Source organism: Durio zibethinus, chromosome 3 (genome assembly GCF_047325235.1).
Source record: "Durio zibethinus cultivar Kanyao isolate XHJ-2024 chromosome 3, ASM4732523v1, whole genome shotgun sequence".
NCBI classification, from domain to species: domain Eukaryota; kingdom Viridiplantae; phylum Streptophyta; class Magnoliopsida; order Malvales; family Malvaceae; genus Durio; species Durio zibethinus.
In genome coordinates, this window is record NC_143164.1 from 9,220,315 (window position 1) to 9,231,458 (window position 11,144).

Consider the following 11,144-nt stretch of genomic DNA (forward strand, 5'->3'; position numbering starts at 1 on the left):
TGCAAATAAAAATTATCTAAAATGGACTCAAAATCCAATGCATTTAGAAATGGCGATAGCTTTGTTGCTACATTGGAGCCATGGCAATCAGAGATGTTCTGTTCAACTTCTCATTGCAAGTATATTGAATACAAAGAAATAACTTCTTTAATTGAATTCTCATTGATAGATTGTTGGTTTAAATTATTGGTTTTATAATTAAACTTTTTTAAGAAAGAAAAATTAGTAAAAGAGTTACTTTCTAACTTAAAAAAAAAATTAAATTAAATAATTTGAAATTTTTATAAAAAAAATATGATGAATAATTAAAAACATGTTAAAGGAAATCGTTGCATTTTGTCAAAGTTATTGGTAAATTTACTTGCATAATAACTAGCAAATATCTAAATTTGAAAGCAAAATTAGAGATAAGGCAAAGTTTGGTTTGAAATATGTAAATAATACCTTGGCTTTGCAATTTGCAAGTAGTAAAGGATTAATGGCTTGGGAGATCATGAGCTTATTTCATGTTGGTGATGATATTGATAACGGTATGGTTTAAAGAATCAAAGGGGGGAAATAATGGAAAGTGAAAAGGAGAAAAAGAGTAAAAGAGCACGAGACACCACACCAAAGCATAAGGGAAAACCAAGAAATCCCAATGCGAACCCCCTCCAAAAAAAAAAAAAAAAACCAAAAAAATCAAAATTTTATTAAGTTTGGTTGACCTACCATGTAAGCGCACCTGTCATGGCAAAGGTCTGGGATGACAAAGATAGATCAGGATCAGCCCTATTCCAAAATTATTACGACTTTTTGCCCTGACATCTTAAACATCCTTTCAAATATAAACCGTCGCTATTTCACAATATCAAAAGCCTAATTTATTTCCATGATACATCCTAAGAATAAGAACCACGAACCACGACCTTAGTGAGACAAAATCTTTCACCATCCCTACAAAATTATAGAATAAAACATAAGTAAAGAAATATATTGTTAGCCTTGAATTGATAAAATGTTTTGAAATGACAGAACAAAAATTTGCTAAAATTAAATTGAAATGATTTGAACTAAATTTAAATATTTTTTTAACTTTTTATCTAGTTAAAAATGTGTTCAATTCATCTTCAATGGTTTAAAAGCAAAATTGGCTAAAATTACATAGAAAGGATTAATCATTTCCTCAAAGGGATCGAATGATTTTTTTATCAAAAAGTTACCTCAAAGAAATTTTTTGAACACCAATCGATCCCCTCTCTGTATGGATCGATCGATACAAGTTTATAAAGATAGGATCGATCCTTTCTTTGTAGACATTGATTGGTTTTTTATCAGAAGCAAAAAATGGTTTCAATACATGAAAATAGATCGATCATCTAGCCTAGGAGATTGATCACCTTACAAAAGGAATAGATTGGTACCCATTATAGATCGATCATATATGGCTTTTCATGCAAAAATTTGTTTGTGTTTCAACTGACCCAAGCAATCCCCTATATGAAAGGATTAATCCCCTTATGCCCAAAAAGCAAGCAATGACTATTTTTGTCTAAAATTTTGTAGATGCTCCAAACATTTAATGTAAGCAATGGCTATCTTCCACTCCCTATATATAAAAAGAGCTCTCCCACCACATTTCAAGTAACTAAAAGCAAAAAAAAAAAAAACTCATTGCTTCCATCCACCATCTTTTCCAATAATTAAATAGTATTTGTTGTGTAAAAAGTGTAAAAAATTCATCTTGTATTTATTTGTCTCTTGATATTATTCTTAATCTTGATTTATGCTTTAAATTAACAGATACACAATCTTAGAAAAGGTTTTTTGAGTTTGCAAAATACTTCAAATATTATATTGTGAGGTTGTGAGTTTATGAGGAAGGATAACCCTTAAGAGGTTGTGTTATTGATTGTATAGAGCTTTGAAGAGTTAAGTTGTAACATTCAACACATAATGGATTGGATTCTTTGACAAATGAGACTAAGGGATAGAACGTAAGTGCCTAAATGAAGGACTAATCTTTATAAATTTCATTGTTTGATTCTCTATCTTTATCTCTTTGCTTTCAAGATTATTAATATACATATATTTTTTGTATTTATTTGCTTAAAAAAGTCGATTTGTGAATTTTGTATTCATTGAATTTTAAATTTAAAAAATTTATAATCAATCAATTCACTCCTTTTCTTAGTTTAATTCAAGTTTTTGAGCTAAAACATAAACAAAACATACTTGGGAACATAGATCTCTTCAAATTGATAAAACATCCTATACTAATCTTTGCCTACTTGCCATCTAAGTCCTATAAAACATAGATCCAAAAATGGTAATCCTTTCATTGTGCAAAAATCTAATATAAAAAAAAAAAAGATTAGGAAGCTATGCGACCGATCGTAAAGATAAAATCCTCAGATAGAGAATCATGGAAGATAAATCTGATCTGAAGGAAGAAAAAAAAAAGAAGAGATCAGAGCAAAACTTTTCTCAAACAAAGCCTAAGTATATAGTGGCTTTTTGAAGAATGGGCGATCAAGATATAGAGTGTTTGAAAAATAAATTGATAACATACGTCCAGGTGTATTAAGCCGGTTTTTTTTTTCTTTTTTTTTAGAAAATTATGTTGCAGAAGGAATGGAAAAAATAATTTGCCAAAACCATTCAATAGTTGGGGGCCACGTAAGTGTATGAGTTGGGTTCATGTTAACGTTGTGAAATTGCATTGTGGTTACGCAAATTGGGTTAGGTTCGTTCTCAATCTTATCTGACCTTGTCAATGAGAAAATGACTCGATAGCCCTTGGGAATCTTTCCATCTGAAAACACAATCAAATTGTACTACCGTCTTTCAGCTTGTTTGTTTCATGAGATTGCTATTTCATTTTAGAATGTTTAAAATTTGGAACTATTTAATTTTTAAAACAAGATTAATTTTTTAGCCAAATGTTTATTTGAGTAATTCTATTTTGTTTTCTGTTTTCAGAAAAAGATAATGAAAAGAAAAACAAAAACTAAAAATAAAAATAAAAAGCATTTACTTAAACTACTTTTTTGTTATTCATAAAATAGAAAAGAAAAAAAATAACTACATTCTAATTATTCCATTTCCATTTACTTCAACTTGAATAATAGTCGATGGAAATTTTATTTTATTTTTATGTTTCTCTTTTTATTTAAAAATAATTAATTACATTTTTATAGATAAATTCAAAAAATATATAAATCATATAATAGATAATATTATATTACAAAATACAAAAATGTTGATAAGTGTGGTTTATATGGACATTTACGTATATAGTTTTATTATTTGACACATAAGAAATTATTTAAAAAATTTTACTTATGTGGATATTTATATTGATAACTTTTAAATTATTGACAACAAAATTTAATTTAAATATGTTTTTTAATTAAATGAATTTTTTAATAATCTATAAATATATTTTTTAAATTTAAGATTTTTGAATGTAATAATACTTATCTTTTAAAGTTTTATTTTTTTGACATATAAGAAATTACTCAATAAATTTGCTTATTTATATATCTTTACGTAAATAATTTTAAAATTGTTAGTGATAAAATTTAATTTAAATATATTATCTTTTTAAAATCTCATAATAATCTAAATATATTTTTAAATTTAAAAATTATAAATTTTATGATATATTATTTCTTAAAACATATTTTTTTAATAAATATATATTATTACAAAGTATATTACCATATAATATGTAGATGCGGACATCTATATAGACAAATTATTTTTATGATATGTAGGATATATTTCAAATTCAAATAAAAAGTTAATATTTATTTTTAAAAATTTAAAAATATCTAAAATAGACATCTAATCTAATACACATTGTAATCACAAATCAATATGCAAATAACTTTTTTTAAAAATTTAAAAATCTCAAATATAATTTTTATCTTCATAAATTTCCTTATAATTATCTCTTAGTATTTGATTTTTTTAAATTAAAAAATACACATATCACTTATTATATATTATTTTTAAATTCAAAAGATAGTTAGCAATTCTAAAATCATCCATGCCTCTTTTTGTCATTCAAAATTCCTCTATGTACATCGTGTATCCTTCATCAAAATTTTTTATTTTCAACTTATTTTAAAGGTATATTACTATTGAGATCATATATTTTTTCAATTTATTTTCATTTTGATATGCATCTGCTAAATATTTACATGTATTATTCAATAATTTAATTAAGATTATGAAAGTTTTTATTTTTTAAAATAATATGCTTTGTTCTTCTTAAAAAACAATTCTATGTAGGTTAATTTTTTTTTTTTTGTATACATCTTCTTATCTTTTTAATTTTTCAACATTTTGATTAAAATTATAATAGTAATATACATCAAATAAATTTTTATAATTTACCTTTTTATTCAAAATTTTCAAAAAAAAAATACCACAAGAAATTATTTTCTAAAGACTTCAATGCTGACATAGTTCACCGGTGAGCGCACGACATAATAAAATTCAAAGCAAATTCAATTCAATTTATTATCTTTTTATTTTACTTATTTATTATGATATTTATAATAATAATAAAAATAAACATAAATCTAATTTATATTTATATATATATATTTAAATAAATAAAATTAATTCATATATAGCACATATTATAATCTATAGGATTAATAATTTAATAGTATATGTTATCCATATGTTAAAGCTGAAATCTTACGTTGTTACTCGTTACTGTCCATATTCTGCTCAGGACAAATGTCTTGTTGTCAGTGCTATTTTCCTATGCAGGTCTGTCTCACTCTCACCCAAGCCCGCGTTTGCAGCTCAACCAAACTCTACCTTAAAACTTTTTATCCTTTCCTGAATAGACATTTGTTCCCTCGAAGCAAACAGAGGAAGAAAGGTTATTTCTTTGGCAGCCTCTTACTTCCACATCCAAACAAATCTCTCCACAAATTTTAAAATTTTGTGGCTTTGGTATGGAAACTCTACTATGGTGATGGCGGCCAAAAAAACATAGATAAACGACATCGTGTGTGTTGCCGTGTTGGTTATCCTACCAATAACACAACATCGTTTTGATCGTCCGTTCCACGAGTGGTGAAAACTTAAACCCCAAACCAAGTGGGTGACAGGGAAGGCAGAAAAAAAAAAAAAAAAGGAATGGAGGCGAGACTCTCTGCAACTTTGGGTCTCCCTTCTCCTGACCCATATCACCATCCGCCGATCACCACCGACTTCACTTCCCCTTTTCACCCATTTTACCGTTCTCACTTCATCCACCCAAAACCCTGAAAACCCACTCAAACCTCCCCCAAATCACCTCTGCTTTGCCTCAATCTCCCTTTCTGCAGATCCCCAACCAAATTGGCTGAAACCCAATTCCCAAAAACCAACGAAATTTGAAATCCCCCTCCATTTTGCGAACTTAACTGAATCATCACAACCGAAATCGCCTAAATTTCCCAAATGGCTAAAACCCACATCGAGAAATAGCCCCAACGTCCAAGCCCTTATGAAAAACTTTTCAGTCTTCGGAAGAGCTATCATCGGTGCAGGCGGTGGTGGAATTGCTATTGCATTTACTTACGTATGCCTTCACCCCCTCGATACCATCAAAACTAAAATGCAGACCAAGGGTGCTTTGCTTATTCCCCCAACTGCTGGTGCTGTGGGAAACATTGTTTCATCAGCTATCATGGTACCTAAAGAATTGATTACTCAAAGAATGCAAGCTGGTGCTAAAGGAAGATCACGAGAAGTATTGTTGAGAACTTTAGAAAAAGATGGGATTTTGGGTCTTTATGCTGGTTACTCAGCCACTTTGTTGAGGAATTTGCCTGCTGGGGTGCTAAGTTATTCCCCTTTTGAGTACTTAAAAGCTATGGTTTTAAGTAGGACTAAGCAGACTAATTTGGAGCCAATTCAGAGTGTTTGTTGTGGTGCTTTGGCTGGTGCAATTTCAGCTTCTTTGACAACTCCACTTGATGCGGTGAAAACAAGGTTGATGACTTAGGTTTATGGGAATAAAGTTGCTGCTGCTATGTGTAGGGGGATTAATGCGATGGTGAAGCAGATCTTAAAGGAGGAAGGTTGGATTGGTTTGACTAGGGAAATGGGGCCTAGAGTTGTTCATAGTGCTTGTTTTTCCGCATTGGGGTATTTTGCATTTGAGACTGCTAGGCTTACAACTTTGCATCAGTATTTGAAGCAGAAGGAGAAGGGGTTGTCTGAAATCAGTGTTGCTCTGGCTTGATTTACAGTAAGTTGGTGATAATGCCAAACATTTTCTATATTTTGTTATATTTGTTTCCATAGTAGTTCAAACAAATTGATTTTTGGCATTACGTTATCTACTGTTGGTATACACAGGTTGTTTCTTGGTTAAAGTTTCTGTTTTTCCAACTAATAATATATTGCCAATGAAAAATAAGTTTGATTGATGTACCAATGCATGAAGAACCTTCTTTTTCCTCAATACCTTAGGTTCAATATGCTGAATATTACTTTTTTCTGGCTCTAATTTTCTATACAATCTTTACTAGTCCATGCGCATTTTAAGTTTTCACTTAAAGAATAAGGACCATTTAAAGTAATTGTATCAAGTGCCTAAGACTTCCAAGTTGACTAGGTAGTAATGGTACTTTTCTGGTAATTTCTTCTTGTTGTCTTTTAGATCAATCTTTTATGGATTGGTGGTGTGTTTTAGTTAATCTATTCACAATGATTAATAGTGTTCCATTTAGGGTGCTGTTTGTAATTTAGATTCTTTTTATTAAAAGATAATTGTAGCTTCACAATTTGTGGCCGATCTCCATCATTATAAAGTTTTCTGGTGTTAAGTAGCAAGGAGATAAATGGGTCATATGGGTTTGAGATACATCATTTGCAATGGTTTGTATTTTCTTTGAGATAAACGCAATCTATCATTGTTTTTCCCCTACAAAATTTCCCTGTCAAGTTATGCATGAAGACTGCTTATAGAATCAAGCAACAATAACTAATTCTTTTTGTGTAAAATTACATTAGCTAGAATTGTTTTTATCCTACTTTGGGTATCAAGTTGGCTATTAAATATGAAAGGAAGGTACTTGTGTATTTATAGAATTTTACTGTAATCAAGCTAGATTATATATCCATTGCACAAGGAGTGAAAACTCTCCAACTTATTTCTAATGCTAGAAAATGACCTAGTCAGTTCATATTTATGTGACTAAATGCATGAATGAATGAAAATTTCCCTGCTGCTGTTGGTGGATGCGATGCATTTATCCCTTTAGAAACTCTGGATTTGATTATCTTTGCAAATCTTTCCGTGCTGTTGAATGGTAAAGGGGAGAAATGGCTTCTTTAAGTCTCGGTATGAGTTTGGCTTCATGATTTCTCATGTGTCTGATGGCCTTTTGGCTTTCGCTTTTGGAGTTCATCTGATAAAAGTAAGGCCTAATATGACTAGTCTTGGTCTCGTAACTTCCCAAGAACCAATCTTTGCATCCCGCCCTTAGAGCCTTAACCAAATCCCTACACATCATCTTGACGTTCCCTTCCCCTTCTTTTTGCATTACCACCAAAATTTTGGTTAACCCATTCCCTTCAACCACCTCTTCTTTCACTTTCTCATCTTTGCTCAAGCAACACATGCTCCACAACACCAATATGGCATCCTCCGTCGCCGTTTTTGACACCTTCAGCAACTTTTCCACTATCGCCGCTGCACATTTCGGTTCCGAACTGATCGCTAACCTCCCTTGGCTGCATTTGCAAAGTATTGCTAACAACTTCAATGACTTTTCGGTTAGGAAGTTTGATAGGAATCCAACGGCGCCGTTTTGGATTAAGTGGGACTTGACTGAACGAGTTATTGAAACGGTGGTTAAAAGGGAGATGACGGCGTCATTTAAGGATTGATTGTTGTTGCTGGTTTTGAGGAGATGGAGAAGGGTGGATATAAGGTTTTGTGAGTTGGCAATTATTTGTTTGGATTCTGAGTCGAGTGCGAGTGAGTCCAGAATTTGGACAGATATGATCTTCGAGTCGAGGCTTCCATTTTGGAGAATTGGAATGATTGTAGAAAAGAAATTGTTTTCCTGATTGCTTTTGAGGATTAGTTTGTTTAACCGTTTTTTGACTCCGTTTTCACTCAAAATCAAATCCAAAATCTTAACCGCCATTACCAAAGCCTCGATTTCCACACATTTCCTTCTCAAAACGCCGGCAATTACCTCAATAAAACAGCCGAATCCAACTACAAATCTCCGATTCTCTTCACAACAGCTTACAAATTCGGCAACCTTAGACAAAGAATCGACACAGCTCTCGCTCTCAATCTTTTCTATCAATAGCTTAGCTTGAACCTCCGATATGACAGTAGGCGCCGCCTGAAGCAGCCGTGGAGAGTCAGAACCTGGCCGGCGAGTGGAAGATTGGACCCAGAGGTTAATTAGACGATGGAGAGTGAGGTTAGGGACGAAATCCTTAGAAGATAGAACCTGCATGGTGGCAGGGCACGTGTCGTGACCGGAATCGAACCATTGCTGGATGCTTGAACGATCGTAGGTAATGCCCGTACAGAGGCTAACCGGGGACTTCATTATGTCCAGTGAGATTGGACACCGGAAAAAACTCGGTACGGTTATGTACAGTTCCTCCTTCACCATTTTTTACTTCTTGATTTTTGTTTCAGAGAAACAAACAAAAATATTGGTTTTTTCTTCTTTGTTTTTCCATAGAGCCCCGTTTAGAACGAGTTGGAGAAGAGGTGGGGAAGGGGAGGCATTTAATGGAGAGGGGGGGGAAGGGGAGGCATTTAATGGAGAGGGGAAAGTGTCAAAGGGTACGTGACGTGACGTCGTTTTGAACGTGTTATTTTGAGAGGGGGGATCGTTGGTCAAATGCAAGTCTCATTTTGAATTTATTTTTTCGTTTTTTTGACTTCTTATACTGAATTAGAATTTTTTATGGCTTAAATATTAAAAAAATTCCTAAATTAAAATGAAAAAAATCGGAACTGTTATCTATTTATTTTATTACAATAAAAGAATCAAAAGATAGTTTGAATTATTTTTTAATTTTAGTTTAAATATTTTTTTTTACATTTAATCATTTATTTATTTAATAAATTTATGTAGGTGCGCACTGGAAACGAGTGGGCTACAAACGTGGAACAAGGGCCAAAACGGAAGACTATTCTCTTAGCGTAGTCCGAAAACAGAAATTGTAAATTGAAGAATTCAAGGTATGAAATATGAAGCAGAATAGCAATGTTGAATTTTCTCTCATTTTATTTATTTAATATACTCATAATATAAGAAGGTAACTTTTGAATTAAAATGTGATCTACGTCGTCCAAGATACTAAAGCAGTAATTCTTAAAATGGCATTCAAATTCCTTATTCTAATACTACTAAACAAGCATTTACAGTCCGCAAAACTTTGATTCGATTCAAAAGTTAAACTTGTTACTGTTTATTGTTTAACTTTCTCTTTAACACTTTCATAATATAGTTTTCTTTTAGGTAATAAAAATTATCATGTCTTTTTCACATTTTTATTTATTTATTTATTTATATATATCAAGTATGAAATCGGTAATGCGTCTAATAACATTAACCCAATGACCATCAATCTTATGAACTTGATTATTATCTTTTCAAATTAATTGATACTTTTATGTGTACGATTATTATTACTAATTTACTCCCGAATAGAGAGTTAGTTGAAATAAATTCTTTGTGAAATTTAAATCAATCTAGAAACTCACTATTTGCTTGTCAATAGAGAATAACGTGCTTGACTTTGAATAGAATTGAATAGAAGAAGTTCCAACACAGGTGGTAAACAAGGTTGACTAGACTGCTTTCACAAGTCGAGATTAGTGTCAGTGTTTCATATTATTTTAATACACAATTGAAATTTTGAGTCATGTGCTGAAGGGAAAGCCTTAACCATGTGCTTTCCTTTACGTTATTGTCACGATTAATAATTTATCAATTTTTTATTACTATTTTACTTTTGAGATGGGTTTTTTAACCTCACTCTGTTATCTTTATCTAGAATAATGGGATTCAGCTGGCTTAAGAGTTTGAAACAAACCAGCCGTCATCATTTGGAAGTAGAATCTCTGTACAACATTTGATGTTATTTTTAAAATTATCATAATTTAATTATTACGAAGATAAGATGATTAAGATTATTTTATCACTATTTGATCTTAAATTATCATATTTAGTGTTATATTATAAAATTATTATTAATTTTAAATTGTTATATTTAGTTTTATATGAAAAAATAAATCATAAAATAAAAAATATTCAAAACAACCTTATAAAAAATAAATATTAAATATTTATTAAATTAACAATTTATAAAATAATTAAATAATACTTTATAAAAAAACAAAATATAAATCAATTTTTATTAAAATAATTTCTAAAAAATTATTAAATAAATTCGTTATATTTTTTTAATCAATAAATATTTATTTAATTGTAACAAAAAACTTTTTTAAAATAAGTGATTAGAAAAGTTGGTTTTTGAACATTTTTATTGATCAACTTCTTGGACTAATGTTATTATATTTTTTATCATGCTAAAATTAATCAAAAATAATATTAAAAATTATTTTTTCATGATGATAAAAATTTTTTATCATTTAAATGGGATTGAAATAATTTTTCAAGGTAATGATCTTATTAACCCAGTGATTTAATAGTTGAAACATGTCCTAAATAATTATAATATCTTTTTTAACATAATTACATAAATGTCCATTTTATTTTAAATTAGTTTAAATATGATTATGCCCTTCTTACCATAATTGGCAAAATTACTATGATACCTTTTTACTAACATAAACATGAAAATGCCCTCCTACCATAATTTTTTTAGAATTACTACAATACTTTCTATCATAATTATAAAAATACCTTTTTTATCATAATTGATCAAAATTATTATAATACTCTATATCATCTGAAACTATATATAAAAGTAATCTACCAAGAATATGACAATTTTGTCGTTTCAATTTTTTAATAATTACTTGACATGCATACAAAAAGATGATAATGCCTTCATATGTAAATAACAAAAATAACCCTCTTTTAAATGATAAAGTACTATCTCTCTTCTCTTAAATAACAAAAATACCGATCTTATAAATATCA

At 30.1% G+C, this 11,144-nt stretch overlaps 2 pseudogenes across 1 annotated transcript; one reads left to right on the forward strand and one right to left on the reverse strand.

The window, feature by feature from the left end:
* The first annotated feature begins 4,781 nt into the window (after positions 1 to 4,781).
* On the forward strand, positions 4,782 to 9,257 carry LOC111298975 (protein MITOFERRINLIKE 1, chloroplastic pseudogene; annotated as a pseudogene). Its single transcript, XR_016340927.1, has 2 exons — positions 4,782 to 6,241; positions 9,108 to 9,257. The product of XR_016340927.1 is annotated as a protein MITOFERRINLIKE 1, chloroplastic pseudogene (transcript).
* Positions 7,057 to 8,743, reverse strand: LOC111298970 (U-box domain-containing protein 29 pseudogene; annotated as a pseudogene).
* Positions 9,258 to 11,144: the final 1,887 nt, after the last annotated feature.